The following is a 9,188-nucleotide window of genomic DNA, read 5'->3' as shown; positions in this document are numbered from 1 at the left end:
AGCCTAAACTATTTACATTTTGAGATATAAAGAGACACTGTTCTTAAGTTAATTATGTAATTGGTTGAGTGTGGAAAATACTTGGCTAGGTCCAATAATAAATGACGTCTTGATTCTCATAGTTAGATGATATTCTTGTGCCAAAAATGCAAATTTTTTATTTACAACAATTACAAAATATTAAATATGTTATACTATTTTAAAAGCTACATTCACGTACTCATTAATATTTTCAATAATAATGATTTTAAGTTACTTATTAATGTATTTTCAATAATAATACGCGTTAATGAAAGACAGATATAATAATATAAAATAATCATTATTTTTGTAGTATAATCAATATTTTTTTAATACATAATTAATTGTGAGATAAAATAATATATAATGATTATAGTTGATGTGATATATTTTTTTCAAATGTATTTAAAATACTTTTTCTTAAGTTAAAGAATAGTTTTTACAAAATAATTATATCTGCTAGTTCACTTAATTAACTCCTGTATTTACCAGCTCACTAACTGTACTACCTCTCTTGGCGTTATTTTTTTGTTCACGACCATTAACTCTCTCAAGAGTTACTGAACTGGTAAATATAAGAGTTAATTTTTACAATTAGAAACTAATTATAATTTTTATAAAATAATTATCTTCAATAAAACTTTAAAATTCATTGTTGTAATAAAATAATAATTCTTGCCACTAAATAAATATAATTTGTGATAATATTAAAATTATCATTAATTATTTTTTATCGATAATTTTCTATCTCTTTGCCATAGATTTTATCTTTTTTAATTTTTTATTTCGATCTACTTTTTCTATATATTTTCTCTCTCTTGCCCCACGATTTTTACACCACATTTTCTCTCACTTAAGATTATCCACGGCAATCATCCCAAAAAGCAATAGGAGATGAAATAGGAAAATGAAATAGAAGATCCCATGCCGAAATTGAATAGTGGGATTTTTTAAACTTTAATTGCATTTACTGTCATGTATATAAGAGGTGACAAAATAGTAACCTCGAATTAATTGATTTTTTACAATTGCAAGATTCTGATCGTCGATTTTAAAAGTGGCTAAAATATGGTGAGATGGACAAAATTGAGATTTTTTAATTTGAGGATTTTATTGATTGGACATTTTTTTAATTAGTCTTTCATCCGCAACATAAACACTTACATGTAAAAAGAAAATATCAAATTGCATAATATAAATGAGCAAAAAATTCTCTATAAAAAATAAAATAGTAAATTGTTTCATGTGTTGTCATAAGGGGATATTTGCTCATTTCGTATATCAGATGAGTAAATTGCATTTAACCCCATTTTTTTTTTATAACATGGCACTTATTTCACCTACATGTGTGGGTTATATGTGATTATATTTTTAAATTATGTATGATTTAATTATATTTTAATTCAACACATGCCAGTCATATATTAATGTATTAACACGAAAATGGTGCGGATTTTTCTAATTGATATCATATGATATAATATTGTATTGATATAGCATTTTTTAATATTTCTCGCTCTTCGCCAGATCCTAACAGAAATAAGGTTCTACACAAGATTAATAAAAACATCGAATTTTTAACCTATTTTTTTTAATATAGGGGTTCTTTGCATTTTGATGATAATACAGGGGCAAAAATGCAATTTACCCTTGAAATCATCATCTTGTTCACGGGTCTGTCACTTTCTCACCCTCAAACCACAGTGAAACCTAATCTTCCCAACTTTACCGTTGTGATTTCAAGAAAGAAAAGAACAAAAAAACTTTACCGTTGTGTTCCCCGCGCCGGCGCATATTTATATAAGAGGAACATCCACGACCAGATTTTGAAAAATCAAAAATAGTGCAGAAGAAAAGCAAGAGGGCGCTCACATTGACATGCCCTTCTTTTTTAACAGCGGCGTTTTTGAACATCGTCTCAGACGTCCGGCCGCCTCCGCCGACTGCCCTCAGCCTCGATCTGTTCTTTCTTAAGGTATTTCTTGAGAGTCTGACATCACCTCATTGCATAAGAGTTCTTTTAAGTTTCTTGCATTATGGGTTCTTGCATTGTGAACTTTAAGAGTATCTTGGTTAAAGGAAGTCTGTCTTCCCAACGGAAGATTTAATACGAGTACTTTTCAGTGTCACTGAATTGTGAAATTACGGCCTTACTCTTTTTCCTTTTTGTCTTTTTTAAGGTCTCGATTTGTTATTTCAAGGTTCTTGAATTTCAATTACACATGGGTTCTATTGTATGTCTTGGATTACGACTGCAGTCTGCGGACAAGTGTCTGGGACTTACATACAAGGATGCTGGTGTGGACATTGTTGCTGGATCAGAACTTGTTCAGAGAATAGGCAAGATGGCTCTCTGAATTGGAGGTTTTGGAGGTTTTGAAGGCTTTTCCCTTTGGGTATGGTTGTTTTTTCATATGATTATATTCAGTAATGATCCTGTTGTCATTTTGATCGCTAGTGTCTTGAGGGATATTAATACATATTGCCTACACTCACAAACTAGTCAATTTTTTGGCAGTCTTGTTTTTCAGAGCTTCTTTCTTGAAGGCAGATTTGGCTTTGCTTATTCCACTTGCATTTTCTGTGTCTAGCTTTTCCTTTTTTCTTTCTGGCTCTGATTTCATTGGTCTTTTCCCATCTTATAATGTTATTTAATTGCATCCAAATGCTTTCGCAGGGGATTCGTATAGAGATGGAGTGGGAACGAAACTTATGTTGGGTTTAGGGACTCGAATCGACGAGACTACTGGCATTGAATTGGTAATCTTTTGGTCTTTTACATGTTCTTTGTTAATAATGCATGCGTTAATCATTGTTTCGAATCAAGTTTTCACGAGTGTTAATGATATAGTAACTCCTAGGGCAAAACCTTTGTTTTTCCAAATCTGCCAGGAGAACCTGCAGGCTTTGGATTGGATTGTCATCTTTGTCCGCTGGCTGATCTTTCCTACCATTAGGTTGGGAAAGAATGTGAGTCTAGCAATGTTATAATTTGCATGAATGTTGTGTTTCAGAAAAGTTATTTACTAATATATTTGGTTGCAGTTGTTAATATATTTTGCTTGTGTGAATGTATTGGCCATGATTTTCATTTTCCATCCGTATAAATTGCTGCCAATGATCCTTGGTCTACGTGGGACTTTGTTTCTGAAAATGTTTGGCTGCAGTTGTTAATATATGGGGCTAGGCTATACTAGAAATATGATGATTTTTGTTAGTCACACCATGTCGATTATCTTACACAATCTAGCATAAGACAGTTGCTTGAAACTAATGGGACCCCACATGTATCTTCACTTAGATCAGCAACTATGAACCTACTTTAGGAACAGTAAGTAACACTTTGTTTTTCCTGCTATTATCTTTGTTGCCGATCAAGTTCACTTATCTTCTTTCTTAATGCATATATGTGATTCGCTGAATATGAGCTTGACTTTAAATATCTCAATTTCCTCTTTGGACTGTAATGGAACTTCGTAAACCAATTGATACTTGCTCAATTGATGGGCCAGCAAAATATCTTTTCTCAAGTGCATCAAGTGCGGTATTTGTTCTTATGCCTTTTAATTGGAGAGTGCTACAATGTTGTATCTATGTTGTTTTCTTCCATGTCTTTTCGTAATTCTGTCTTGATACAAAGTACAGAGATTCAATAGAGTCACACGGAATTGCTGTTATCAATTCTTTTATTTGCAAGTTTTATTTGTTGAAAAAAGCACTATACTCTAAATTTGATGCAGGCAATGCCGTCACTGAAGTCTCGCTGAAACCCATATTTATTTGCAAGTTTGTTTCTAATTGCATTAAAATTGTGAAATTGTTCGATAGGTTTTGGGTCCCACAACCCATTGACTAGGTAAGGTGAGTATTTATTTATTGGTGAATTTCTATCCGTACATATAAAGTGAAATTTTAAGAGATTTTCAAATAAAAATTGGACCATATTGAACTAATGTTGGAGGTGATATCTGGTTTTCTTTAGCCCTAACACATATAGCGTTCAATTAGCAAAGGGCATCACCCTACCTGATACATCATTCTCCACATGCATTAAAGTGAAGCATATAAGTTAGTATAGGTTTTTCATACTTGTTTATTAAAAGATTGAAGGCTAGAGTTTGAATTGGGTTTGCCAATTAGGTGCAAACTAGATAACCTCATATCGATAAGAATTGTGTGGGAATTTGTTGACATTTTAGAACCTAATGGTAGCCTTACGTATCTTCATAGTCTTCTCTTCAAGTTTCTAACTGAAAAGCAACCAACGGCCCCTATCAATTCTTCTTTGCTGATTTTTCTCCTATATTTTGGAATCAAGAATGGTTGAGACCATTGATTTTATACTTTGTATAATTCAAACCTAAAATTTGCTGCTCTGATTTCTTTGGAAAGCCGTGCTTTCTCCATTCTGGTTTGGAAAGTATGGGATTAGGGATTTTTTAGGCTGCTCAAAAATGTGAATGATGCAAGTATAGAGTTGAGACCTTAATGAGAGAACAAATACCTCATCTTTTTGTAAATTTATTTTTGGTTCGTTTATTATGTTGGGTTTTCTTCATGAGCTGCCTTAAAACTTTTTGTTGTTAATACGTTTGACATTTGTGTATGATTTACAAAAACCATGTTAGTTCTTGTTATTAACATCTTATTTTTGAAGGTGTATTACAGAATAGTATGTTGGAACATCTATATTATACAATCATGAATTATTTTTTATTTGCGAACTTTGGGATTAAATGCTATGCTAATGTGGAACAGTTGTCGAGATGCCAATTAAAAATATATTTTTCAAGATTACTTGGTAAAACTTTTGTGAGTATTATTATGTACGTTCAAGAGTTCATCAATGATTTTTAAGGAACACAAAGTTTTGATAAGTTGAAATGTATTACTAGAAAATTGTTTCTCTCTTTTGCCCAAAAGATTTGTTTTCCTTGTCAAGTGTTCTTTTGTTTTCACGTAAAGTTCTTAAAATAAATTTTTCTCTTTGACTCAAAGATTTGTTTTTCTTGTGGGTGGTCTTCTTTAATTCTCAAAATCAGCTGTGGTTTTCTTTAATTCTCAAAATCAGCTTGAATTGCAGTAATTTCTTTCAAATTATTTAAAATAAATTTACAGCGTTTAGAATATTTTTTGTATTTGATTATTCATGGGCATATATTCATTTAATTATTTTTGATAAATGCATGAATAAGTCACGTTTTTGGATTTTCAAGGAAATCTGTTATTGATTTTTATTTCCATAAAAAAGAATTGGATTCAAAACAGTTTTTGCAGCTGTTTGGAAAATTTTAAGCTGCATTAAGTTTTCTGTTTTTTAGCAAATTGCATTCATCACCATCTTTGTTTAGACTTCCAAAAAAGTACACTATTTTTCAGCAAATTGCATCCATCACTATCTTTTATTTTGACAAATGATAAAAGTCTTTTAAGATATATATACAAGTGATTTTAACACAAATAATGAGATTGGCATCTCTACTGTTTTGCAATTTAGTTTGCAGTATTTGATTTCTGAATTTCGTGTGATTGTGTAATAATGATTTTTCAACAATTTTTTTTGTGATACACCTTCAAATGTTAGATGTCAATGATATGGACATATATGGAGTTTTTGTAAAATTTGTACAAAAATGCAAATGTATGACAAACAAAAATTTCTAAGAAAGCAACATGAGGCCAAAAGCCAACATAATGAACAGACCAAGAATAAATCTACAAAAACATTGGAGTATTATCTCTCTTGTAGGCCTCAACTCCGAACTGCCTTGCGTCCGTCATGTTTAAAGTGGCCTTGGAATTCATAATCCTATTCCTTTCCCCATTAGAATGTTGAGAACGTGAAGGCATAATAGAAATCAGTACGAATTTTGGGTTTGAATTATGCAAAGGATAATAAAATGGACTCAATATTTCTTGATTTTTAAATATGGGGAAAAATCAGTAGAGGTGAAATGGATGGGGACAAAGGTTGCTTTTTGGGTAGAAATGGCAGAGAAGGATATAGGTTGTCCTATAGTTTACATGGCATTATGTGTTGCATACTTTTCTTATATGGTTGATTTTGCTCAAGTTTTCTTCTTTGTTTTTGCAGTTAAGTTAGCAGTGAAGATGATCTGAATGAAAGAGTCTGCTTAACAACGTTCATGGATTTGTCGATATCAGTTGTGGCGTTTAAGTAATTCTAAGTATGAGCCTCATGGGTTCGCCGTGGAAGTAAATCTTGCCTACTGTAAATAGAACCAAGCATGTTTGTAATACTTAGATCATAATCATGTATTAAGGAAACCAGAAACAGGGAAAGTATGTCTGGTTCATGCCTAAAAGTGATCCCTAGAGATCCTATGTAGTTGTTTCCTACTATCTTGTTAGTAAATATTTGATGTGGTACCATGTTTTGAGCAAGCAAGCAATTTTTCTTTTTCCTTTCTCATGTGCACTATTATACCTTCTCTATCTTTTTCTGTTTTTTTTTTTTTTATTGAGAGGAACAAACTTCACTCGAATTATCTGGCTAACTCGCCACACATGACAACATCAAGTCCAAGGGGACAGCAGGATGAATCAAGTAAACGACCAAGTAGGAAACAGACTATATATCCAATAAAAAGATTAAATACAAAATAATATTTTAACACGATTAATTTGATAGAAGATATTTTTATTATAATTTACTTGGCATAGTAAAATTTAAAATAAATAAAATGTGAATAATATATAAACACTAATCTAAACTTCAAATCCATCAATTCAAATATAGTCTAAGTGTTTCAGTCCTATTGTGAAAAGACATAAGAGCAAAACTCTGTCAAAGAAGAAAATTATTTGCCATTAATTCCTAATTTCTCTAAACTAATTAAAGAATGAACGCTATATTCTTAAAAATAAATAGGCAAATAACATTTCAACGTTGTTAATTTGCCAGGAATTTTAGTTAAAATAAACGATTTAAAATAAATGAGCAATACTCATTTTAATGAATATTTTTATTACCAAGAAAATTTCTTATTCTTGTTTGATAAGATATTTTTTAATAAGGTTTTAAAATTTTTTATATAGTAAACTATAATATTAGTATAATATTAATTTATTTATTTACTAATACAAAATAAGGAGAAGGGTTATGTTGGAAAAATATTTGGTTTCAAGCAATCGAAACGATGTTTTGAAATATTACAATCGGATTTAAGAAATCAAAAGCAAATAAAGCCACGTTGGAACAAATAACAAAAAGCAATTAGAAATGCTATTTCTGACAAGAAATTTAAATTGAAAACTTACAACGAGAATCGTATCGTAACAATTTTCAGTCCACTTTGAAATCGTTAATTTTAACCGAATCGCAGAATTACTGCTTGCCTTGAAGAAAATATACGCCTCGTATCAGCAGTGCACCGGGTGCAACGTAATTTCTCTCAGGATAAGACGGTTATAGTTCTTTTGGTTTTTAGCACTATACCGAAGAACACCTCGACCAAACACTCAGAAGCTCGTAATCAAAACTTGATCGCTCAAATCTTTAAAGAATGATAGAAATCGAGAAAGAGAGGGAGAGAGTTCGCAAAGGAAGAGAGATTGTGATTGTCGTTGTGTTTTTACAAATGGGAAGTTGCATGCTTTTATATAGGCATGCCCAAAGTACAGCCATAAAAGAAAATATAATGGCAATTAATCTCCCCCCACAAGAAACCGTGCGAAATGAATCAGCAATGAAGAAAGAAATTGCTGTTACACTCATATTCAATTGCAAATTGAAAGCAGCAATCCAATTTCTTTTTCAAATTGTAAATTGAAAACAACAATTGAAAATGGGTTTTGCGGTTTTTGATCCTCAATCAATCACATTCAATAGCAAATGAAATGAAGAAAATTGAAGGTGAATTCAATTGCTGCTGCTGTTACAAATCTGTGGGTTTCTGCTTTTGAAAATTCAAATTCAACAATCCCCCACAAACTCATAGATTTGAACTCAAGTTTCCATGACTTGCTTTCAACAAAGGTACCTTTCGGTTTGAACCACTGTCTAAGTTATCTAACGTCAGTTGTCACCAGGTTAAATGGAACTAAGCCTTGAATTTAAGCCTGTGAGTGTGACAACGTCTGTCAGTAACAACGAGCAACCAGCTTTGTGTTGATCTTTAGGGTTGACACTTAGGCCATGTGTCTTGATCCTGTTCATGAATGCTTTCAGGAAAATCCAATTCCTTAGTTACGGCCAAACAACGACATTCACTTAGTTGGGCGTCTCCAGGGATGCACTGCTAGCATCTCGTCTTATAAGACTTGACCCCATTCAGAGCTGAACTCTTACTATACTTGCAGTAGCAGCACCTTCTAGAATTTGAGGGGATAGACTCCAGATACAAAGTATTAGTCTATTTGGTGCTCTAACATACCCTTACGACTTGTTGATACCACATTGAACTTTTTTTGTGGGATCTCCACTCAAAAAGTTGGGTTGCCGTCGTAGATATATCACTCATAGGTTTTCAGTCTCATCTCCAATCTAGACTTATGAACTTGCGACAGATTCAATCCTTTCGTCAAAGGATCAGCCACATTGCCCTTTGTTCCCACAAAGTCAATACCTATTACTCTATCTAACACTAATGCCCTTATAGATTTTAGTCTAACTTGGATGTGTCGTTTGGTCTTTTGATTGTATTTACGACTCCTCACCTTTGCTATTGTAGTTTGGCTATCATGGTCAAAGAGGCTGATTTACAACGGGAAGTTGTGATAACAACCCAAATAGCCATTCTGCCTCGGTACAATTCGTATCTAACGCACATAACTCGGCTTCAAACGTAGACCGAGTTATCAAAGTCTGTTTTGCAGACTTCCTGGAGACTGCGTCCCCACCTAAGGTAAAAACATATCCTGAGCACCTATTACTCCCGGAGTTTTTGGCTATCCAGCTAGCATCATTATATCTCTCAAGAACAACAGGGAATCTGCCATAATGTATGGCCAGTGACACCGTGCCCTTTAGATACCTTAGTACTCTATCCAAGGCACCCCAATGAGTTTTGTCAGGACAACTAGTATATCTAGCCAGCTTAGAGACAGAAAAAGATATATCTGGTCTCGTGCCATTTGCCAGATACTGTAAGCTCCCAATAATTTGGGAATACCTTAGCTGTGCAACCGAAACACCACTTTCATTT

At 32.7% G+C, this 9,188-nt stretch overlaps 1 long non-coding RNA gene across 4 annotated transcripts; it reads left to right on the top strand.

Annotated features, from left to right (window-relative positions):
* Window positions 1-1,664: 1,664 nt before the first annotated feature.
* On the top strand, window positions 1,665-6,447 carry LOC148786792 (uncharacterized). Of its 4 annotated transcripts, none has more exons than XR_016067993.1 (5): window positions 1,665-1,996; window positions 2,202-2,417; window positions 2,699-2,781; window positions 2,914-2,991; window positions 3,762-4,541. It is a non-coding gene; the product is annotated as an uncharacterized LOC148786792 (long non-coding RNA). The 4 variants fall into 4 exon arrangements; XR_016067994.1 differs by having other exon boundaries at window positions 1,667-1,996; window positions 2,280-2,417; XR_016067995.1 differs by lacking the exon at window positions 2,914-2,991 and having other exon boundaries at window positions 1,667-1,996.
* Window positions 6,448-9,188: the final 2,741 nt, after the last annotated feature.

Source organism: Sesamum indicum, linkage group LG10 (assembly GCF_026168435.1).
Source record: "Sesamum indicum cultivar Baizhima isolate 11 linkage group LG10, ASM2616843v1, whole genome shotgun sequence".
NCBI classification, from domain to species: Eukaryota; Viridiplantae; Streptophyta; class Magnoliopsida; order Lamiales; family Pedaliaceae; genus Sesamum; species Sesamum indicum.
This window is presented reverse-complemented; position numbering and strand designations above follow the sequence as displayed.